The 25,553-nt window shown below is 41.9% G+C and overlaps 1 protein-coding gene across 3 annotated transcripts in view; it reads right to left on the bottom strand.

Moving 5' to 3' along the window:
- Positions 1 to 25,553, bottom strand: part of TTC7A (tetratricopeptide repeat domain 7A) — a 184,957-nt gene that overhangs the window by 63,119 nt on the left and 96,285 nt on the right. The gene's annotated exons all lie outside the window — the stretch shown is intronic.

The raw sequence follows: 25,553 nt of genomic DNA, 5'->3' as shown, positions 1-25,553 counted from the left end.
ACAAGGTGAAACATACAGTGAACCTTATTTTATTTTGGACAGCATTAAAAACAGAATAAAAAGGAATTGCCATAATACATATGCCAGACTTTTCTTAGTCTGGTGTCTTCCTATAGCACTGGCTTATATAATAAATTTCAGACAAAAAACCCAACACACTTAATATATGCAGACAATTATGTAATGCCTCACAGGAAGGAAACATGTTTTCTTAACCCCAGCTGGCGATCATCTCGTGCCCTTGGCAAGACAGCTGATAGCCCTTGTACATTCTTGTTCTAGGTAGTGTAACTGCTGCTACTATTCTTACACCTAGAGAATACATGCTTGCACAGGCCACTGGAATTCAGCAGAATTAGGTCAAGTAGCGGTTAGAAGACAGATTCGGCAATGACACAACCTACCAATTGCTGCTTGCGTGGCTTTTAACACCATCCTTCACAACACCCATTTTAGTTTTTTTTTAATTGCCAAGATGATTGAATTTGTTATTTACTAATGTAAATGTACTTCTCTGCTTTAAATGTTTTCATAAAGGCCAAGATCTACATATTTTGAATTAGCTCAATATGGCTAGCGATTAATCTGCTGGATGCACACATGCATCCATACATGCATACAGCATTAACAGCTGAATGTTAAAAATCCTAAAACCAGTATTGTAAGTGTGACCTGCAGGCTCCTGGGGAATCCAAACAACTTAAGAGACAACTGCAACTGCATAGATGGTGTTAGAGAAGACTTTACAGCTGAATAAGAGATCCTTCACTTGCAGTAATTTGAAATCCGCAGCTAAGGCTCTGTGGTGTGTATCTACAGTAATGTGCTGACATGGCAGTCCCATTCTGCACTAACAGTTTTTTCCCCAAAAAAGCCCTAAGGTCACTGAAATGTGGCCCAACTGTATCAACCGCTATACGGAAGTCTATTCATGGCCACTGCTACAGTTTGACCTCACAGGACAAGCATTCAACTAAATTCCCCAGATACAAACTTAGGCTAGAAAAGAAAGATCAAGATTCATAATCAAGGGAATTTGTCTTTGTCCTTTACTATTTTATATCCCTACTTTATGTTTTCCTTTGATTTTCTTGTTACTGATCTGAGCAAAACAAATGCTAATAAAAACATCCTCTGCTCGTGCAGATACTGACCCCCTAACTGAAAGGAAGTGCCCTCATGATTCAGGTAGTTATTTTTGGGTTAGATCCATGGACTGATCAAAAATTTTGCTGGGCAAAGAATATGATAGCGGACACACTCTTTAAGAAAAATGAGACTGAAAACGAGCAGTTAACAGTGGAAACTGGGCAGTGATGCATGCTGCTCTGTATCCCTTAGTTAACTGGGCTCATAAGAACAAAGATTGTTCTAATACAACTGAACATAGAATCAATCACCTAGGAGCAAGAAATAGATATATACATATATATATTTTGCACTAGCAAGATGGGAAGTTATACCCTGGAGTGTAACAGTATTATAAAAGATAGCTTCATGAACATGAAGTTCCTGAACAACAATGCAGTCAAGAGGTCAAGCAATCCTTAGTATCCATATACGGAAGTACAATCAAGTAGGAGCTGGAAGATGTGGTTATTCCTTTTCACAGCATCAGCAAGACACTTACTACAATCCTGTTTCTAGTTCTTGCTCTTTAACTGCAAAAGAAGTAAAATGGGATGAGTTTCTGAAAAAGGTTGTGCAAGTGATCTGAGTGTTGGAAAAATGTATTTCATCAGAGGCTTAAGAAGCTCAGTTTATTTGGTTTAACCGAGAAGCAGCAAATAAATTATTTTGCCCCAGCCTGTGAGCACCTTCATGGAGAAGTATCTAATTATGAGTCTTTGATCTAAAAGATACCAGAAAATCCAGTGATTTGTTGGAAGTTGAAACTAGTCAAATGGAGATTTATAAATAAATGCAGACACATAATTATCAAAGTAAATAATCTTTGCAGCAGCTACCTTGCATGCACAGTAAATTTTGTAGTCTTTAGAGCCTTCTCAGCAAGACAGGATAACATCTGGAAAGCAATGCTAATGCACCAATAGAAGCTATGGGTTTGATACATAAGCTCATGAGGGAGCTTCTTCGGACTGTGCTGTGCAGAGGGGTGAGACTGCATCATCACCTTCCTTCTGGCAATTAATCCATTAAAAATATTCTACTAGTCCAAGAAACTACCACATTGAACAATCTATGCTATCTTAAGCATACAGAGTATTTTTTTAAACCACTACAAACTTTCAGAATGAAAGACCTTCTAAAGCACTGTATGACCCTCCTTGCAGCAGAAGAGTGGTGGTCAAGGAGCCTAAGTCCTGGAGAAGAGTTGTATTACATCCCTGTATAACTCCATGCTCTTGAACGCTGACAGATACCACTCTTAACATTAATGAAATAGAAGAATATAGGAATGAAGAATCTGTTAACAGTCAAACAACTATATAGGAGGGATATATTAAGGGTTCCTCCTCCCTTTCACATTAGTAGGGATATAGATAGCTTAGTTATCTGCAGGCAATTAAAATCATTATATAGTATATTTAAACACTGCAGTTAAACATTAAAAAGAAACATTAAATTCTCCTCTCCACCACTCTGATGCTTACTGTTTACAATGAGTATATGTCAACTTCTTTGGATGAAGGCACAATGTTCTCTCTCAGGAGAGAGAGCAACTAGTGAAACACAGGAAAAAAGCACATCTCTCACAAAAGCATAATGAAATCTCAGCAGAATATTATCACCAGTCGTAAAGCACAGGCACACAAAAGTTAAAAACAAACAAACAAACGTCATGCAACTTCAGCAACTGTCTGCGGTACAACATTACCAGACCTCAGAGATACCACGCGCTGTTAGCTGTTGTGGTAATTCACCTTTGGAATAGTGCTATTCACATTACCGTGCAATAATATAATGAACCAAACCAAAAGGCAAATGGGAAGAATGTAAGGAGCAAAAGGAATCAAATAATACCAACAATAGTAGTAAAAAATACAATTAAACACGATAATTAAAATGAGATAACTAAAATCAGTACATTAGGCTGCATGTGTTATATGTTGTTTGTATTTCTCAGCTTCTAATAAGTTTTGTAACAGCAAAACAGATAAATAAAAATATAGGGGAAAAACTGAAATGAAGTAGGTGGCAGTATCACTTATCTCAAACTTATTTTATTACTGAGATAGCACTCTTGCTACAAATAAATCTAATGGGTATTGTGTCATATCACTGTTCTTGTACAACTCTCAGTGGCATACATAAAAATGACGTATGCACAGATGTCACCTTATTATATTTTCTTAATATCATTTTATTGTACTTTTGTATGATGCTTGTAATATTAAGCACAGCAGACTCTTAAAGAGATTCAGCATATAAAAATAGCCCCAAGATTATCAATACAGTCACTGGTAATTCTGTTAGCCTCTGAAAATGAAAACAGAGTGATTTGAGCTAAAGCAAACATATAAGTTACTACTACATAAGCACAGGAAAAGAAAGTAAAAAATCCACAAAACATTCTTCCAATGTGTATAATTTCAGGGATAGTAACAATGGAAAATTACCAGTGCTTACTCTTGATAGTGGACTGTAAGCTCTCTCTCAGAACAGATTTTCTTTTATCATCTATGCAGATAGTATGCAAAGGCTTTTATTCCCTGATGCAACGTCAGGTTACTGCCACAAGCAAACATACATATCTATCACAGTAACAACTCTAGCAAATTAAAATCTGTATACAGTTGACTTTGCTGCGATATGAAGCTCTGAAAATTCAAAATTATGTTTCCTAAGTATCCCAAATTTCAGTAGTATAAATGACAAATATCACTATAATATGCCATGCATTCACAAAAAATTAGGGACTGGAATACTGGAAGGCTGATGGAAATTTTCAGGAGAAAGCAAGCTGCTTTGTTTGATTTCAGGAGATATTCAACATTGGTCATTATGAAGACTGATTTCAGCTGCTGATACCATGTTTCAAGGCCTGGCCAGATACACCTACCTAGCCCTCCTGAAAGTCTTCTAATTGTACATGGCTAAATGCTCAGCCTTTAAGTTCTTTAATAATACTCATGAAGAAAAGAGGCAGTTCTTTGCTGTCATTAACAACCTTATTACTAAGGTTTAATAGTTAATACTTACTATCAGAAGGTTTCACATGTGCATATGGTATACTATAAATGCTTATAAGCACATCTGTGGAAGAAGTTGTAAGTTGTTATGTTTAGTAATAACCTATTGACTACTTTATGGATGCTATAGGACTATATAAAGATTTATTAATCAGTTAATTATTGGGACTTTTTAAAGCTGCTTTAAAACTGAGTTTTTAGCATGAAATGTAGTCCTTTAATGACACATATATACAGCACCACAGTGGTATCTCTGTGCCCTATCATCTGACAAGCAATAAATAATGCTAGTACTATAACAAACAATAACACATTCAATTCATTTCAAGGCTGAGAGACTAAATTAGGAATAATTAATATTATGCAGTCATTTATCTATATGTTTTGCCATTCACTGGCTGCTTATAACCCCTTCAGTTTTTCAGAGCTTGTCAGCAGCTGTTCAAATATCTACATGTCTTCGAGCTTTACCACATCAGGGCCATCATTCCCCAAAGTCTTTCATTATTAACCAGATTTGCCTACCTACACACAGGGCTGCTGAGTTGATTTGGATTTTGAATACAAAAGGAAACAAAACAAAACACCAAAACCAGCAGCAATATGTCCCAATTCACAGAGACAATTATGTACATTAGCATGAACCATCGAACTTCTGCAATAAATATTTGTTTCTTTCATTAAATGACAGGTGCATCCACCTGTTTGTTTGTTTACAGACATTTGCCTGGAGAGAGAAATCAGAATCCTAGTCACAGCTCCTAGGACAGCAAATGCACTTTATTGAATGACTGATTGATTGGGTGTTGGAGCAGCATGCAAGTGCCACTGGACAGCAGAGCTCAGCTTACCCTCCTACCTCTTTGAAGCCCAGAAAAATATTCCACATCAGCTCCAATGAAAAGCAGGAGAATGTCACAACCTGGATGGGTAGACGGCCGAAGGATGCTCTCTGAGGAACTGGGAGGCATGTATTCAAACACCCAGTATTTTAATCACTGAACTCTTGAATTGGTTTCTTCCCCTTTAAGGTAGCAGATGCAAAAGAATACAGGTGGATACAGGATATAGACTGACCTAACAGAGCTGGAAATAGGATCGAGGAGATAAGAATGATCAAAGTTTTGGAATGCTTGTGTTACATGGAGATAGTAAATAGAATTCTCATCCTGGAAAAGAGATTGAGAGAAGAGACGACAGATTTATAAAATCATGAATAGCATGAAGAAGATCAGGAAATCAAAGCAGTCTGTGTTGCTTCAAATAAAAGTAGTAAGGAATATCCACTAAAGCAATCAAGCAGTGGATTTAAAATGAGCAAATGAAGTGCTTTTTCATACAACACAAAAGTAAAGTGCAAAACCCATTGCTACAGGATGTTCTGGAGCAGATACATAAATAGGTTCAAAATGGGATTAGATAAATTCACGGATGACAGGCCCATCAGGGGCATTAAACACAACCTAATGCAACCTCTGGCTCCAAAAGCCTCTGAACCACTCAGCTGACAGAAGCAGGGATGACATATGAGGGGTAGGATCATCCTACTGCCACGTATCTACACGCTTTTCCCTGTGCACTCACCAGATGCCCTGCTGAAGAGAGACAAGCCCTTAGTTTGATCAATAATGGCCATTCTTACATTTTGATATGGTAGAAATATGATTGCAGCCCATGTTCTTTTTATAACCCAGATTGTCTGGTCTTGTTTTATCTACCAGTATGAGGGGACGGTGTATCTGGAACTGTAGTATCTTCACAGCAAATTAGCTGCTCAGTTTATCAGTTGCTGAGTTTAGCTTCAGTGGTGAGTCACCTATACAAGCCAAATAGTTAATGCATACTGTTTCACCATAACCATTATGGTTTCATTAACCTTCCTAGAGCACCTGCTAAAGCCCTAGTCACATTATCAATAAGAAAGCTGGCAAAATTGGGAAGCTGCTTTTAATCTCCTGCATTTTTGTTGAAAAAAAAAATCATCATCAGAAGTTGCTGTCTTCTCAAATAACTCAGTGCTTCTTACAGTCTCCTGACATTTAAGGGCACATTCTCTAGTTAAGTTAATGCCAGCAGCACTGACTGCAACGTCCTTTTATAACTTCATGCTGTGCCACGTTATCTATCACTTTCCCTACAAAAATAAATTGATCATATACTTTTACAGACATACAGTCCTTTTTTTTTGGTGGCTCACTGCCCATTTACTCCCCAATATGAACAAAAAATAAAAACAAGCAGCCTGGTGGCATGTCCAAAGAACTGTTGACTTAATTTTCCCACCCAGGAAAATTATCAGACTCAGAACTGACATCTCCTTTAAAAGAATGTCCTGCTTAGAGCCCCAGTCTTGCATGACAACAGCAATTCAGCTGACGTTGCTCCATGAACAACGATTGCAACAGCACAACACAGAATGAGAACATCTTTAAGAGAGGTAGATTCTAGGCTATTTAAAAGTTTACATGATGAAGACATGCAGGGAGGAAATATGTGTGGCCGAAGCTCAGAGTTGAGGCTGGCTAGTACCATGAGGGACAACAAGAAGGGCATTTTAAAATACATTAATGGCAAATGGCAGGCCAGAAGTAACATTGGACATAGACAAGGCAAAGACGTTTAATGCTTTCTTCACCTTGATCTTCAATAGCAATGGTGGGCTCTGGGCTAGAGAACCCTGACTGTGGGAATGATAAACTCCTAATAAACCCTGAACTTGTGCAGGAATTGCTGTTCTAGCTAGATCCCTGTAAGTCGATGGGGCCTGATGGGATTCATCTGAGGGTACTTAAAGAGCAGGCTGATGTCATAGCAAGATCTCCTCAATGAATTTTCAATGCTTTTGTGTATCTGGAGAGGTCCCAGTTGACTGGAAGCTGGCAAATGTTGTCCCAATCGTCAACAAAGGCAACAGGGTGACTCCAGTAACTAGGCCCATCAGTCTCACTTCTGTGCTTGGCAAAATTATGGAGAATAACAGAATCTCAGAATGGTAAGGGTTGGAAGGGACCACTGGAGGTCATCTTGTCTAACCCCTCTGCTTGAGCAGGCACACCTAGAGCACAGGACTGCTCTAGGTGGGTTTTGAATGTATCCAGGGAAGGAGACTTCACAACCTCCCTGGGCAGCCTGTTCCACTGCTCTGGCACCCTCACAGGAAAGAAGTTTTTTCTCATGTTTAATTGGAACTTCCTGTGTTCCAACTTGAGCCCATTGTCCCTTGTCCTGTTGTTGGGCACTACTGAAAAGAGCCCAGTCCCACTGTCCTGACACTCACCCTTTAGATATTTATAGGTATTTATTAAATCCCCCCTCAGTCTTCTCTTCTCCAGGATGAACAAACCCAAGACTCTCAGCCTTTCCTCATAAGGGACACACTCCAGTCCCCTGATCATCTTGGTAGCTCTCCGCTGGACTTGCTCGAGCAGTTCCCTGTCCTTCTTAAACTCGGTGGCCCAAAACTGGACACAGTACTCCAAACGTGGTCTCACTAGGGCTGAGTAGAGGGGGAGGATAACCTCTCTTGACCCACTGGCCACACCCTTTTTAATGCATCCCAGGATACCACTGGCCTTCTTGGCCACAAGGGCACATTGTTGGCTCATGGTCAACTTGTCTACCAGCACTCCCAGGTCCTTCTCAACAGAGCCGCCTGGCAGTAGGTCAGCTGCCAACCTGTACTGGTGCATGGGGTTGTTTCTCCTCAGGTGCAGGACCTTGCACTTGCTCTTGTTGAATTTCATGAGGTTCCCCTCGGCCCAGCTCTCCAGCCTGTCTAGGTCTTGTTGGATGGCAGCACAGGCTTCTGGCTTATCAGCCACTTCTCCCAGTTTGGTATCATCAGCAAACTTGCTGAGGTTACACCCCATCCCGTCATCCAGGTCACAACCCTCTGAGTTCTATTGTTGAGCCGGTTCTCTGTCCACCTCACTGCTGACTCATCCAACCCACACTTCCTTAGCTTGCCTATGAGAATGCTATGGGAAACAGTGTTGAATACTTTACTGAAGTCAAGATAGACAACATCCACTGCTCTCCCTTCATTCACCCAGCCAGTCACACCATCATAGAAGGCTACCAAGTTGGTCAAGCATGACCTTCCCTTGGTGAATCCATGCTGACTACTTCTGATAACCTTCTTGTCCTCTACATGCTTGGAGATAACTTCCAGGATGAACTGCTCCATCACCTTTATGGGGCTGGAGGTGAGGCTGACTGGCCTATAGTTTCCCAGGTCTTCCTTCTTGCCCTTTTTGAAGGTCAGAGTGACATTCACTTTCCTCCAATCCTCAGGCACCTCTCCTGTCCTCCACGACCTTTCAAAGATGATAGAGAGTGGCTCAGCACGAACATCCACCAGCTCCCTCAGCACTCACAGGTGCATCCCATCAGGTCACATGGATTTGCAAAGATCTAGTTTGTATAGGTGATCTCTGAGCATATCCTTCTCAACCAATGGTAGGTCTTCCTTTCTCCAGATTTTTCCTCTCTCTTCTGGGGGGCTGGGATGCCTGAGGGCCAGCCTTGGCAGTAAAGACCAAAGCAAAGAAGGCATTCAGTAACTGCCTTCTCTGCATTCTGTGCCAGCAGGGCCCCTTCCTTGTTCAGCAGTGGACCCACTGCATCCCCACTCTTCCTTTTACTGCTGATGTATTTAAAGAAGCCCTTCTTGTTATCTTTGACATCCCTCACCAGATTTTGTTCCAAGTGGGCCTTGGCCTTCCTCATCATACCTATGCATACCCAGAACACATTTCTGTATTCCTCCCAAGTGGCCAGTCCCTTTTTCCACATACTGTGAACCTCCCTCTTCCATCTGAGTTTCTCTAGAAGCTCTTTGCTCACCCATGCAGGTCTCCTGGCTGCTCTGCTTGACTTCTTCCTCCTAGGGATGCACCGATCTTGAGCTCAAAGGAAGTGGTCCTTGAATACTGTCCAGCTCTCTTGGACCCACCACCTTCTGATGCCCTAGCCCATGGGATTCCTCCAAGCAGGTCTTTGAAGAGGCCAAAGTTGCCCCTCTTGAAGTCCAAGGTTGTAATCTGACTCATAGCCCTGCTTCTACCATGCAGTATCCTGAACTCGACCACCTCATGGTCACTGCAGCCAAGGCTACCCCCAGCTCTCACATCCTCAACCAGCCCTTCCTTGTTTGTTAGGATAAGGTCGAGCAGCACATCTCGCCTCATTGGCTCCTCCACTGCTTGCATCAAAAAGTTGTCCTTGATGCTCTGCAGGAACCTTCTGGATTGTGCATGGCTCACTGTGTTGCTTTTCCAGTAAATATCAGGGTGGTTCAAGTCCTCCATGAGGACCAGGGCCTGCAATTGAGAAGCTCTTCCAGCTGTCTGTAGAACGCTTCATCAGCTTCCTCTTCCTGATCAGGTGGCCTGTAGCAAATGCCCACAACAGTGCTACCCATATTTGACTGTCGCTTAATTTTTACCCACAAGCTCTCAACTGGTTCTCCTTCCACTCGAAGGCAGAGCTCAATGCATTCCAGTTGCTTCCTCACATAAAGAACAACTCCCCCACCTCACCTTGCTGGTCTGTCTTTCCTGAAAGGCTGTAGCCATCCATGACCTCATTCCACTCATGCGAGCTATCCCACCATGTCTCTGTGATTGCAATCAGATCATGGCCCTGTGACCGCACACAGACCTCTAGTTCCTCCTGTTTATTCCCCATGCTGCGTGCATTGGTGTACAGGTATTTCAGAAAGATACTTAAGCATACAGGTTCTCCTGAAGGGGTGCACAAGGACCCACTATAGCCATGCAAACGCTTTAGGTTGGTCTCCTGGTTGCCATCACATGAGGCCTCTACGGCACCTTTATCACTGCTCAGGTTGTCCTGTCTTATTCCCCTATTGTGTGTGATGGCATTAGCATTGCCAGTTTGTCCCCCAAGTTCCTCAGTTTAAAGGTGAAGAAGATTATTCTGGGAATTATTGAAAAACACCTGAACGACAACACAGTCATTGGTCCCAGCCAGTATTGGTTCACGAGGGGAAAGTCCTGTCTAACAATTTTGATTTCCTTCTATGAAAAAGTTACCCACCTAGTTGACCAAGGAAAGACAGTCGATGTGATCTTTTTGGATTTCAGTAAAGCCTTCTAATCTCTCACAGTATCCTCCTTGTCAAAACGCCCAGCGTACAGCTAGATAAACACATAATGCAGTGCATGAGCAATTGGCTGATGGGTCAGGCTCAAAGGGTAATATTAAATGGGGTTACATCGGGCTGGCAGCCAGTCACTAGTGGGGCTCCGCAGGGATCTGTCTTAGGGCCGGTACCCTCTTATGTCTTCATAAATGACTTGGATGAAGGACTTGAAGGAATACTAATTAAGTTTGCTGATGACACAAAACTGGGAGGAGCTGCTGACACTCTTGAGGGCAGAGAAGCCCTGCAGAGAGATCTGGACAGACTGGAGAGCTGGACAATCACCAACCATATGAAGTTTAACAAGGCCAAATGCCAGATTTTGCATCAGGGGCATGGCAACTCTGGATGCACATACAGACTGGGGAACGAGAGGCTGGAGAGCAGTTCCACAGGGAGGAACCTGGGGGTTCTGGTTGACAGCAAGCTGAACATGAGCCAACAGTGTGCCCTGGCAGCCAAGAGGGCCAGCTGTGGGTGGATCAAGCGCTGTATTGCAGCCAGTCAAGTGAGGTGATTGTCCCACCTTACCTCGAGTACTGTGTGCAGTTCTGGGTGCCACAGTACATTAAGAATATAAAGCTACTAGAGAGTGTCCAGGGGAGGGCCATGAAGTTGGTGAAGGGTTTAAAGGAGAAACCGTGTGAGCAGCGGCTAAAGTCACTCACTTTGTTCGGCCTAGAGAAGAGGAGACTGAGGGGAGACTTCATTGCAGTCTACAGCTTCCTCGCAAGTGGAGAATGAAGTGGATCAGAGCCCTTCCTGCACTGATCACTTCTCTCTGGTGACCAACAGGACCTGAGGGAATGACCAGGGGAGGTTTAGGTTGGATATTAGGAAAAGGTTCTTCACCCAGAGGGTGGTGGAGCACTGGAACAGGCTCCCCAGGGAGGAAGTCATGACATCAAGCCTGACGATATTCCAGAAGCACTTGGACAATGCCCTGAGAGATACGGTGTGAATTTGGGGTTGTCCTTTGCAGGGACAGGAGTTGGACTCCATGATCCTTGTGGGTCCCTTCCAGCTCAGAAAATTCTATTATTCTATGACTCTAAGACAGTTTGCTAGGCTTAGCCTTCTGACACAAGGCACCTAGAAGGCTCCTGTGCATGGAGTAAGAGCGAAACAGAAGAGGTGATCAGAAGAGGTAATATTGCAGCCCAACCTGTCACTGACTGCACAGCAAAACCAAATAAGCAGGCACTGTCACAGCTCAGCTCTGGGTGTTTTTTTTCTTGGACTGCCTCCCTCCCGTATGCTGTGGCACATGCGTGATGGCAGAAGGGCCTCCTGTCAGGTGAAAGTCCTGCCAGTGGACTATGTTGCCTATTTGTGCATGGACCCAGATGTCACTTCCCAAGACAAACATGTCTGCACCAGCCTAGCAACCTCATGCATCTATTTCAGCATTCAGTTCCATCAGATGCACTTGTGATGCAGAGGGCAAATAAGAGTCAATATTGATGCGGCCCATCCAGAAACTGCCACTTACATTGGATGGAGGTCTTGTAACAAACCCACTTTATCCACTAAACCCAGGCAGGTTGTCACTTGAAGGAAAAACAACAACTAAGTAATAGTCTCATGAAAGAAAAAGCACACTGATTTGCTGGAAAAAGTAAAACAAAACAAAGTAAAACACTGAAAGTCTTCCTTGTCTTCACCTTTCTTCAGAATCAGGCCATATCTAGTTATACCCAAGAAAGGAAGGCACAAAAAAGGGTGATCAGAATTATTGTCTCCTTTGCTTTTAGTTAGATCATTCATTTTGAATCCCAGACTTGCAGTGTTTTGCTTTTTGTTAAGAATGTAGGAATCAAGCTACTTGTCAGTAGAGCTGATAAACCCCTTCTCTCACCCTGTATGACAGAGAATCCTTTGGGTGATACACCTGTGTTGTGGTTTAGCCGGCAACTCAGCCCCACACAGCCGCTCGCTCACCCCCTCACCGGCGGGATGGGGGAGAGAATCAGAAGGGTAATGCTCGTGGGTTGGGATAAGAACAGTTTAATAATTAAAATAAAACAATAACAACAGCAACAATGATGCAATGGAAAGGAAAACAATGAGAGAGGCGTGAAACCCGGGCGGGGGGGAGGGGGAAGGAGGAAGTGAACAACCAAAACAACCCGTACATGACGCAGCCGCTCACTGCCCGCCGACACGTCAACGCCAGTCCCCGAGCCACAACCACCCCAGTTAACATGCTGGTCATGGCGTCCCGCGGTAAGGAATGACCATGCCATTGGCCAGTCGGGGTCAGCCGCCCTGGCTGTGGCCCCGCCCCTCCCCGCCTCTTGCCCTCGTGGCAGAGCGTGGGAAGCTGGAAAGGTCCCTGACTACTACAGGCACCACAGTGAAGAGAATTAACCCCTTCTCAGCCAAAACCAGCACAACCTGAAAAGAGTTTTTATCATCTTCTCACCCTGATGAGAAACCGGCAACAAAATTATTTTGTGCCATTACAAATCATATGTATTTCAGTCCATATCTCACCTGAATAAAGACAAAAATAATTTTCACAATTATGTCTTACAGCAAAATCTAGAAAAAAGTTTCCCATGTTGCTATGCAAAGTGCTTACATCAACTTTTTATACACAATTACCCTCCATACGGACAGTCCATTAAACTTTTCCTTGCAACACTTCAGAAGATGTTAAGCTGAAGTTTAGTTTGCCAAGCATCCCACACACACTGTTTTGTAAATTGTTTTTTTTCTCTGACAGGCTCCAACTACCCAGAATACTCCCCATTGCACTGGACACTGCACGAGCACATTTGAAAATGGGGGCCAGGTCTCAAGCATCCAAGGCTAGGAGCTTAGAAGTCTACCTCCCAATTAATTTCAATCATTACTTCAGTAGGAGTTCAATGCATGGCTTCTCCAGCAGATCCGAGTCCTGGCACTTAAATTCAGGTGACTCCGTGGTGGAGTATCTCATTTGTGTGTGGAAGCAGGCACCTACATGGCAACATGCAATCTCAAGAGAGTACTGGAAACCATGGTCCACTGCCTTCCACCTGGGTGGCGATGTGGCCAATGTACTATAGCTTGGGCTGGGGACACGGGAGAGCTATGCTTCGTTTCTTGCTCTCGCATGGCGTCTTGGCCAGTCACGGGCAAGTCACTCCAGCTCCCTGTGCTTCAATTCTCCTATCTGCAGAGCAAATAGCAGGAATGGCCTTTGCAAAGCATTCAGAGAACTAGATTTCTTCATCATCTCCTTCCCCGTATCCTTCACATTTAATCTCTTAGTACTGGGCTCTCAACTTCAGAGTTATTTGTTGACAGGAAGGAAAGCAGGTTGAGCTCCTCTGTAACTGACACAACTTTTAAAACATTTTCTTATCTGTTGGGCCCAATCCTTCAGAATTTCAGGGTAAATCCAGCCAGCCCTGATCAAATGGAAATTCATTCGGAAAGGCAGAGCTGAGAACTATCATGCTGTCACAACCACTGGAATAACTCTTGATTTACAGAAACAGAAAAGGAAACCAGGCCTAGGGTCTCTAATTGCTGAGCTGAGATCCTGCAGACGAGAAAAGAGCATTAACAGGACAAAGCTGAAGTACTTAATATGCTGCCAGTACTTCCTAGCCCCAAAGGCTGCACAACTGGATGCTTCGCTTGTACTTCTAAACTGATGTGTTTTTCAGAAAAGCTTCTATGACATACATTTTAGGCAGCTTTTAGAGGAAAGGATACCAGGACTCTGGCTAATGAAGTGACATTCAACATCAACCTCCAAGTCACCTCAATCTGCAACCAAGAACACATCTTCTGTCTGGAAAGATATGTCAGAATCCCATTTCACATATTTAAAATAGAGTGAAATACCTTCTTATTAACCCAGTGTCAAGGTAATAAAAAGTGATAGCATACTCATATTATAGTTGCATAAATTATGCAACAAAATACAATAAAGCAGAACCCTCCCACCGGATTAATAAAACATTTCTACCAAACCTGACACATTTATGAGACCTTGTGTGTTACTGATATTTGGAGCCAGTCTGAAACTGCATCACACCTCCTCTGTATTAGTAAATTAGAACCACGCAAAATTTGGCTTCAGTATAAAAACAAAAGGGTTAGTGTAAAATAAGCACCTTTTTTTTAAATGCATTACACGATGTTGTTAAACAGACCTCACTCTTTCTATCGTTTTATTTTGGGGCAATATAATTTATGCCACTTTGGCACCAGTCCAGTAAAGCACTTATAAGAGGTTGTCATCTTTAAGCATATGAGTAGTCCTGCTGAAATCAACAACTCATCAATTATTCCTCTACTTAAAACTAAGCACGTGCTTGAGAACCTTGGTAGATCCAGCTCTTTATGAGAAGGACTGTGATAGTATCTTCTAACTGCTTAACTTTAAAAAGGACAAAGCGTACACGTAATACAACAAGGACCAGAGTCTGACGATATTTAGTTCTATCTGCATGTCTCAGGTGAAAAAGATGGAAATCCATCTGCCAAACACCACTGAATTTCACTAAAGCATACTGGTTCTGGGGCACATGTGGGCATGTTTCAAACTACATCCTGGCTAAGACAACCCACCATATAGTTGTGACAGTTCAGAGGCAGTGCTTATTACAAGTTTGTTCGGTGAGATATGGAAGAGCAGGTTTCTATGCCAGTCTGAAAAAAGATGGGGAAAGACATGCTTAAAAGGTGAAAGAAGTGAAAGAAGTGAAGAAAGACAAAAGCGCCTTCATTTCAGAAGAAAACCCACACAATCTAGGAAAATACCTGTGTTGCAATAAGCAGACAGAAAATTGCTAGCTTCACCAAAAAAATCCTAGAGAAAGAAATGGGTATTTTGCTACCAGCAGGAATCATATTTGTCTAAGCCTGCAATGCAAAACCATGATGAAACTGCAGCCTATGTTAGCACCAGTGCCAGCTGAACACAGTTAGGGCAGCAACAGCAGCAGGAAGACACAGGAGCATGACCTTTAATGTAGAGCTAGCAATCAGTGTACAGACCCAGGTCTGTCCTTCGACAGCTAGATGTGCCAAAGACTATGCTACTGCAGTTTCACTCCTTCACTGACACAATTAACCTAACACAAAACTTGTGCTTACCATTTGGCCCAACACAGCACCCACTGACTTAAAAATTAGACACGCAAAACTGTATTCATGGTAGTGCTACTCTGCTTTTTCACCAAAGACAGTGTTTTTGGAGATGCTCTAAATTTCTTTGTAAAGTTCCTTAATAGTTTCTTCATCCTAGACAAAGCTAATTGCAGGGTCAGGACTTGTAGCCCTTAACCCTTGTCAGGTTTGAGACCATGCAGACTGGCTTCAGCAATGATACTACTTTTGTCGTGTTGTTACCCTCTCACACAATACAGGTTTCCCACAGATCTCAGGCCAACCAGCTGAACTAATATCATGATAGCTCTCCTTACCCCTCTGAGACAAAAATCAAACTCAGGATATAACAGTAAACAGCTCTATATGTTTCCAGTCATATTGAAAGGGGTCACCATGTTTTAAATACACACTGGAAGCACAGTCCAACTGACTGTATTTTTTAATAAATCCAGCTTCTTCAATACATGTAGAGACATTCTTCTCTGAGTGAAAGTATGCGTGCAGCCACTTAAGCATTTTGGTTTAACCTAAATACTTTGTTTTCTTGGCACAAGTATAATTAAACATAAAATGATTCTTTAGATTTTCTTTCTAAAAATTTCCCAACTATACACATCAACCCAAGGATACTGCCTACTTACAGACCCAGTTCCACAGCTTGCATCCTTGACTACTACTTCAGCACAAGGTTTTCCTAGCAGAGAGCTGTGCCCAGTTCAGCTGAACACTTATATAGTTCAGGATCTTGCAGGCTGTATTTTAAAGGTGAAGCTTAATTTCTTAGCCTTGCTGGAAATGGTAACTTCACTGCTGTGCACCTGCTGGAGTCACGTGTGCCTTACACTGTACCAGTAAGCTGAGTCACTGCTCATGAGTAACAAAGGAAAATCAGCAGTCTCTCAACCTGTCAGAAATATCTAACAAATTTCAATTAGAAATGCCAACAAAAACTAAAAGCCTCAAGAGAAAGGTGAGAAGCATATGCACAGCTAAAAAACAAAAATATAAAGAGAATCTATGGCAGATTGAGCCTAAAATCAGATTAATGGATTATTTTTCTGCAATATCTATTACACCCGAATGTGAAAGACCTTCCAGATGTGCTGAGAAAACATGACACAATATTACAGATTCCAAGCACTGCATGTGTGATTAAAGAAAATCCTTTGGGAAAATACGCAAAGTTGTTACACTTTAAATTTTGAAAAATAGCAGTATTTGACCTTCTTTCAATAATAGCTTGAAAACACACCTCAGTAAAACTGAAAATACAATTTAAATGCTGGATAGAATAAAACAGGCTTCACTGTTGAAAAACAGTCTCATTCATACAGTACAGTGCAAGTGACAGGATTAGTGGGTTTGGATTTATGTTTGGGTTCTTCACCCACAGATTACTGGAAGGCTGCCTTTTTTTTTTTTAACCAGTCCAGCACTTAGCAACCACTGACCTTTACATATTTTTAATGCCACAGTGCTTTATAAAACTGAACCCTGTTCCAAAATTTAGATCTAACAGCCGCAATGAAACAGGTAAGAGGAACTAAATATTCAGGGCCAGACAGTCAGGTAGAAGGGAATCAGCTCTGTTCAACTGAAGTGAATGGATTTTTGCCCTTTTAAACTAGCTGGGGATGTGGCAGTCAAGCTTCAAGTCAGAAAAGCTCAGGCAGACTGTCTTCAACTCCCTAAAAATGAGCATCAGATAAACACAGAAATGAAGTGCAGGGTTAGTGCAGTTTGGTCAGCTTGTACCAGCTGACTTCCTACTTTATCCATTTAAGTAAACCATTCATTTGCAGAATTCTAGCCTGCAAATTTAAAAAAAGAAATGAGTTGCTTGAAACATTCCCAGTGACTCACAAAGATGTTCAGTTCTTCCATAAGGATCCTGCAACTGAAGAGAAGAACAGAAGTGATGATAAACAGCAAGCCCCAGCCTTTCACAGGGAAAGGCTTTATACTTTCCCTTCTTCTTTCTGGAGAGAAACCCAGTGTGGAAACACCTGGCTTCTGCAGGGTTGCCAGCTGCGCGGGGCTGCTGGCGCCAGTTGGCAGAGAAGCCCTGCAGCAGAGCTGCAAGGTGGCAGAGGTCAAACTCTGCATCTCCACGTCTCAGCCAAGGAGAAGATAGAAAGAGGCTGGACTGAAGTCCTTCACACCAGCTCCTGCTGACAGGACACAATGAAATCCCCGTTTATTGTTTCACATATCCTGTTAATTCAGTACAGAGCTCTCTGCAGAATAAGAGATCAGAGCACACTAGGATAAATCAGAAGTGTGTATTTATAATCTCTGCCTTCTGATAAGTTAGCAGCATGTACCAGCTTTTCCTTGAAATAAGTCTGAAGGGGAGGAACAGATGTCAACCTGAAAGCATAAGAGTATTATAACTGCCCTGTGTTTTACCATTAGGCATAAAAAATGCTTTGCGTTTATGCCTTAAAAGCCATTGTCCAAGCCAGCTGTAATTCAGAGCACAAAACCCAATTTCTATTTCCTTTCCTTTCTAAACCAATATAACCAAAATGCAGGTATAGTGTTCCTCTCCATTCCCACCACACTGAAGGCATTGCATCTGCATTATTATGTCCACACCCTTCCTGAAGTACCTTGCTGAAAGGATAACTGAAGTCATTGCACAGAACTCCTTACTCCAAGGCAACTGAAAGTGCTCAAGTTCTCTGGCGACCTGATTGGTAGTTTTGCCTCCAGAGGCTTTACAGAGCCTGTCATTATGTATGTGATATATCCTACCATAATTAATGCCCTCAGGGGATGACATCCAGAGGAAGTATGGTTCAAATACATAGCACGCACCTGAAATTTGACATTTTGAATCAGATTCCCAACAAAAAGGTACATCCATGCAAGGTCTGACATTTTAATTTTCCTCAACTGTAGATACATGGCATAAACTAAATCCTGCCCTAAAAAGATTGGCTTAAAAATGGTTGAAATATACCGATAAAAATCAGTGTTCTTTGTTCTTGAACAGATTTGATTTAATTCATTAGAAATGCAGAAGGTGTTTAAAATTACCATGTGCCATTTAATATAAGATGAAGTAATAGCCTCCTTCAGCCTTAGTGGAAAAGATTCAGAGCTGCAATCCTTTTTCAAATAATTACCCTGTTCATCAGACTCCAGCACAAGATGACTCCAAGCAGAAGAGAAATGGAGAGACTGGTTATGAAAGCCTCAGTATATACACGTACCAAGCTGAATGGTGATGAGAGCACTTTGAAGGCGTTTGTGAAGTCACAGGCCTGAATTACACTAAAATTAGAACTGCGAGGGAAGGGCAAGAGTGTGTGAAAGTATCAAGTCCATCTACCATATAAAAGGGTCTTTGGAGAAAAAAAAGTAGGGAGGGTGGGTAGGGATGCTGACTGGGTGAGGTAGCTCCTCAAAGCTACAATGGTGAATTCATGCTTTCACACATATAACCTGTGGTTTTGACTCAGCCACAAGCTGGCTCTGTGGCTACCCAGAGAAATGAGCTTGTAGAGAAGGGAAAGTCAGTGGCTGAAAAAGAGCTGGCACAGCTTACTGCTGCCCCACCTCAGGAGGCGCATACAAATATTCCACTTGTGCAATTCCAGGGCAGTGCAACTATATCCTTACTCAGGATAACCATGGTGTTTGCTACCTAGTGCTCAAGGAAATCCTGCATCAGGTTGCATGAATGATTCTCTGCAACAGAAATGGCAATATAAAGTCCAACATGCTGACTGAATAGTACTGCAAACTACATCCTTGAGGTCAAATCCTGTACAGAGCATTCAGGACAGCAGTCAATAAACTTCTTGGGCATCTTTTTTCCTGGACGCACTAGAGAAGTTAGTAAAAGCGTAGACACGTGAGCTGCAGTGTGCTTTTAGCATGAATGAGACAGAGAATGAATTAATTTGGAGAAACATCAGCTCTGATGGGAGCTGACAGATTCCTTAATGCATCAGATTTGTGATTGCTTATGGCATGACTGATTCCCCCCCGTGTGTGTTTTTCTTCCATTTTGTTCCTTATTTATAACAAGGTTCTAAAGTAGCTACATTTGGCAGATTTGATAGAGATACAGGCCTTTCCATTAAATTTTCCCCAGTCCCCTTCTCCTCCCACTCTATGCCAAGATCACAGCTCTATCTGTCAGGTTTCTCCAGGTATAAATTTGTTTTTCAGGTAATATCTGCCATACAGTCAGCCTCAATGCAGAATTTTTAGTGTGATTCCAGTTACCCGAACAGTTTCATTTCTCCAATGAAATCTGCAAACAATAACATAATGTGATTGATTCACCCAAATCTGGTGAAGTCTGCTTCAGTAAACCCTGCAGATCCACATATTCCAGATTGCCATCTCTTCTGAGAAGTTTGCGGTTTCCAATGGATACAAATTCTGATGTTTATATTCAGGATTACAACCAATGGACAACTGAAGCCTCAAGTACAAAAAATATCACCTTTACAAAGCCATTGGAATACAACAACTGTAGTGCATAAACACCCAAGTCCATAAAAACTATCATCTAAGACACTACTTAAGTTGCAGAACACATCATCTACTTGGTTTGCTCCATAATACAGTTCTGTAGGAGTTAACCTACCAAAGACTACCCTGGGAAATGGGTTAAACCACGGAAACATTTCCGCTGTCTAAGACATGTGTTCCCTCTTGTTAAACCAGCTAATCACATCGATGGGGTAGCCTGGCGTGGCTTGGTACAGCTCTGCACCACTGCGAACTGCTCCATCCAACTTAAGATATTGTGTTTCACTGCAGGCAGCATCTGCAGCAGCAGACAGAAGAGGCTCTGTTCAGAGATACCAGCCCTCCTTGCCTAACTGTGTAACTGTGAGAGTCCCTGTGTAACTGAGAAAACACAGTCAGGGCACTGGACTCATCCCTCCTTCTCCTCTTCCATGGGTCGTGCCTCACGACACATCTGGGTGACTAATTTTTCTTTTGCTGCCATAAATAAAAGTTAAACTGCAACCTACCTTGTCAAATGAGTAATTCCATGGTTTATTATTGCTACTCAGGAAGCAGGTCTAAATTACAACAGTGAAAGAAATACCTTAACTGCTCTAAGTTGTGTCTCTGCTTGGGTCCTCAGCCAATTTTTCTGAAGTTTCAGAGTGCAGCCCAGTCCCAAAGCACCTATGAGTACTTTTTATGAGAATGTGGACTGGCAGAAAAAGGAAGGGACAACTTTGGCAGCATCTCAGGCCCCTGTATTAATGGAACTGAGCTATGTTGGCTGCTGTATTGCAATCTGTTTTGAACAATACCACCATCCTGAAGAGAACTGCGATCTACAGTTTTGGGAATTTTGTTCCAGGGAATCCAAGGGATGAACCTGTTCAACCCACACGCATTAGTTTGTGGACCACAAATCACAAGCACAGTTATGCAGGAGAGACTGTGCAGAAACTTCTGTACTCTTACAGCTGCTATAAAGCAACACAAAGTTAAATACTCTTGGGAAAACAACACAAACCAACGTGATGTAGAATGAAGCCTGAAACTTGCTCCTATGTTAACTCATCCTATTATTAAGTTATTAAAACAGAGAGAAAGGCAAAAGTTGAGTTTTTCATTAATAATCCCAACCAGAACTGCACAGCAAAGATGGAAAACTCAGCCAGTTCTACTAATTTTAGAATATCTCTATTATGGGAATTAGTGTTGCAGCTGATTTAAGGGGGGGGGAGGAATCTTTCCGCCCTCAAATAAAAGAGATGGATTCAGTTGTATCACACCAGCTTTCCTTCGTTGAAATAGGTTGCTTTTATTTGGGTCTTTAAGATTACATTTGTCCGCTTAAGATTCATCTTTCTTAATACCTGTCCCATCCCTTGTTAGGATCATTAATTCATTTTAAATGAAATGTAAAACCCAAGTTTTAATTAACTGAAGATAGTAAGCAGCCTAAGTCACATTTTCACATGAGCACAGATGTTAGCTCATATGACATGGTAAAACTCCAGCTCTGGCCTCTACATTCTGTCTCTCTACAACCATCTCGCCAACTTCAACTAAGAAGATTATTCTTCCTAACTTCCCAGCCTAATCTGATACAGGCTACTGTTATTCCCTGTTAAAGTGCTGTTCTACTTTTCCCCAGTCACAGCTGCGTTTCACTGGTGTACAAAGTCATCATAAAATGTTTGATGTGTCACAGGGCTGCTGGGAAGTTCAAACCGAACATCATTGCAGAGTCTGGGACTGAAATGGTTTACTACAGTTATACACCATCTAGGAAACATGCTTTTGCAAAAAAGCAGCTTATTGCTTCCTGTCTACTGGTGGACAAACAGCATTTCACTATGCAGAAGGGGCAAATTACTACATTTTCTGATTTGCAGGAACAGCCCCACAGAACAAGATTCAGATGGATTTTCTACCTTCCCTCAAGTCCAAAGATCAGATTTAATCTTTCTCTCACTTTGTTTTCCTTTCTATTTTCCACATCTCTGTTTCCTTGCCTGGTGCTCCAAATACTCTGCCATCAAATGGCTAGAGAATTACTAGGAGCAAGAAGCTTGAAAAAGGAAATACATGGAATGGGAGAATCCACTCCAGTGCAGTAACAGATTTAGTTTTATTGGAGGCTCATAATGTGAATTTACGTCTCATCCACTTGAAGAGAAAGTTCCTGAACTTTAGAAAAGACAGTTATTCACAGACAGTAGAGAAGCGGTCAGGGATCTCTTTAAAAACTAGCACTTTTTTGGTCTGTGAAGCCAGGATGAGGAAAGTTACATGTAGACTGTCCAAATGCAGTCACAGCTTTGGAGAGACAGAGCTAGGGCCCAGTACTGTGGTTTCAGCTTGCTTCAGCAAATGCCATGCTTCCTTTAAAAATGTCTTCCTGCTCCTCATAAAACATTAGTTTGGCAACAGAAAGGCTCTCCACTGAAGGTTTACAAGACCTTTTTATTAATGGAATAATAATTCTTTCTGCTGTTATTTAACCAGGCTGTCACTTTTACGTTAGGACTTCTGTGAAAACCCAGAAGAGGTGCTATTCCCTGGTTTCCAAGGGAGGCCGATTCCTGCGGGCCATGCTGAGACTCCAGCCTTTTACTGCACCTCCAACACGGGCAGATTTGGTTAAGCTGTGCTGATTACCTACTTGCACCATCCCTCATTATCTTCCTTACTCATTCTGCTATCACTTATATACTCATTTGCACGTGTAACAAGACACAGAAACAAACAGTATGTATTTATATACTCTTCACTTAAATGCCACAAACTGTCCCTTCCCAGGTGGTATGCAACTTCCTACGGATTTGCATCCTCTGCCCCTGTCCCCCATTGCAATCTGTCTCTGCTCCCTCCCTGCCAGCCCTTTTCCCAGAGCCCTCCAGGAGACCTCATGACAGTACTGCTGCCACATCCCTGTGTGTCATATCCACTGCATGTGTGCTCATGTCCTGCTGGCAGTTGCCAACCCCGGCACAGCATGGCTTGGCTCTGCCCACCCCCTCCAGCCTCAACTCAGCCAGCTACTTTTAGGAAGCTTGCAGAAACTAAATTATCTCCGGGACTTCTAACACACTGTCAAAACTTGCTTTAAACCAGCCAATATTTTCAAAAGTGCTCAAGGTATAAAAAACCCAACTGCAAAATCCCCATTTCTTTAGGAAGTCAAGTTAAAAAACCAGGAATATAATTAGAACATTTCTACTTTAAGGCAAAAGGAGCAAGTCCGTCTATAGGTTTTAGGTAAAAAATCCCCACACTGAAACCAAACAAACGAAAATTTCTAAATAGCTTTGAAAATACAGTAGTAGCTATTAAAATAGCATTGCACACAAAACTGATAAATAAGCATATTTCAGGGGCTGGATTAGAGACTGATGTCCTGCCCGTTGGAAATACTCCTTCACTAGCTAGAAACTTTGTTTTGTTACTATAGTTACTCTCGCTACAAGCAGCCCTGACTAAGGCATGAGGTATTTGTTACATAAAACCTCAACGCAACTGCAGCCTTAAACTCCAGAAACTACCAGCTCTGTGCTCAGGCCCACTTGCAAATTCTATTCCAAGCCCAAATTCAAAACACTTTCACACTGATTAGGGTGTACTCTTGAGCAACAGCTTAATGGCACTATTTAAGTGCTGAAAACATAATCAACATTGTTTACAATATATACTAAAACTGTGCAGGAATTTAGATGGACTGTGCACTGAGCAAGACAAGCAGTGACTTCCTCCCCAAACAATTACGCTGTTAGCCATGGCTGTCATGTACAGGAGAAACTGGCAATACAGTTGAATAAAATTTGCTGAGAGGCTGTTGTGTAGCCAGTTAGAAAAGCACCAGGTAGAAAGCCCATATCCTGCAGCACTGTGATTTTTTGTTTTGTTACATTTTTATAAGCTCAGTTTGATAAAGTTTAACATCAGTAAGAAAAAAAATAAATATCCTTTCTTCCTTGGCCTTTAATGTATTCTGGTTTCATACAATTTTTTTCTTGTTCTCCTAAGGGATATTTTCAGCCAGACAAACTGCTATTGTGCATAATCTTGGAAAAGTGGCTTATGAGATCCTCAGGGAAAACAGGGAGATGACAGGACCTCACTTTTTAAGGTAGTCAGCTGATGCTAATACTCCAGTCCTATGTGCCAGTCTGATTCAGGCCATCTGCACCATTCTCAGCTATATTTTTCCCCTACTTGGGTAGGGGTAAAACAGCGTGGCTTTCCTTTTCTTCAGCTTGAAATCTAGACACTAAGTTTTTTCTTAAAATGCCACCAGCTGAAACAGAACCTGCTCACAAGTGAAGAAAAGCACTTACGAGTGTTGAGATGAGAAAATACATCCGTTTGTGTGCTTGTTTTCCTCCAGTAAGCATCACTCATGTTGCGGCCAAGCCAATGACTACAGATTTTTCTACTACAGCACTGGTACAGGGCTATTTAGATATTTCTGAAATGGCAGATATAGCCATTTATGCTACGCTGGTTAAAGCTTTAAGCAATTTGTATGCTACAGAAGACTGGAAGGGTATCTTTCTCTTTTCCTTTCCCTTCCTCCCTCAGTGCTGACACCCTGTACTATTCTTAGTGTGCAGAAATCAGTGGTGTTAATTTTGGAGTTCACACATCAGAGGAAGCATTTTAGAATTTATTCATTCATTTCTGAGAACCTGTATATGGCTTTGTCCTTAATGATAGAGCAACACTTTTTTTTAGCTGTGACATTATTTGCGACCAGTCTTACAGCTTATTACAGCCTCGTAAGTGCTGAAGAGCAAATCTGCCCTACCTTGTAAGAAACATGATTTCCTTAAGGTGCTGTTTGGATACAGAATTGCTTCATCTGTTCTTCCCTGTAATAACAGTGCTCGCAGTGACACCTAAAATCATGATTTCTGTCTCTCTCATGTCTTGCAACTAATCCCAGACTAATGACAAATCCCAGACTATGTAGGCAAATAACGAGTACCTGCTGGAATACATAATTTGTGAGCGCTGCTTCCAGCTTTTTGTGGCACTGCAACTTTACACTGTACTGTTGCTTTACTGTGTTAGAGAAACAATAAGTTATTGTCCAGCTACAATATTGCTTACATCCAGAATTCCCAGATTCAGGGAGTGCATTGCTATACCTTGTAAAATGAGGCACAGGCTCTGCCATGTGCAGGGGCTAATTAGATGAGATCAGAAGTGGATACTGCGATATCTAAAATACAGTTTTTGCATCAGAAGTTTGCAGGAGACCTAGGTGGAGAAATGAGCAAGCTCTAAATATACCTGATGCACATCCAATTAAAAAAAATCATATTGCAAGGATTAGGTATGGTCTAAGCTGGTAAGGCATCTGAAGAAGTTATTTCATTCTTTAAAGACCAGTTTGACCTCCAGAACATCAAAAATCTGTACCAGAATTCTCTGCATGCTTTCAAATATTACTATCACAGCTAATGAGCTGAATAAAATACCCCTGCAGCAGCTTATTTAGATACTGTCTTCGCAATATCATCATAGGGCTTAAACAATAAACTAACATTGCATGTGTTTGTTTCTAGATCCCCCAAAATTTAACTGAAAGGGTGAGTCTTAAGCCAAGTTTCCTTTGCTCACTTCCTTTCTATATATATAATCAG

Source organism: Phalacrocorax aristotelis, chromosome 3, assembly GCF_949628215.1.
Source record: "Phalacrocorax aristotelis chromosome 3, bGulAri2.1, whole genome shotgun sequence".
In the NCBI taxonomy this organism is placed as follows: domain Eukaryota; kingdom Metazoa; phylum Chordata; class Aves; order Suliformes; family Phalacrocoracidae; genus Phalacrocorax; species Phalacrocorax aristotelis.
This window is presented reverse-complemented; position numbering and strand designations above follow the sequence as displayed.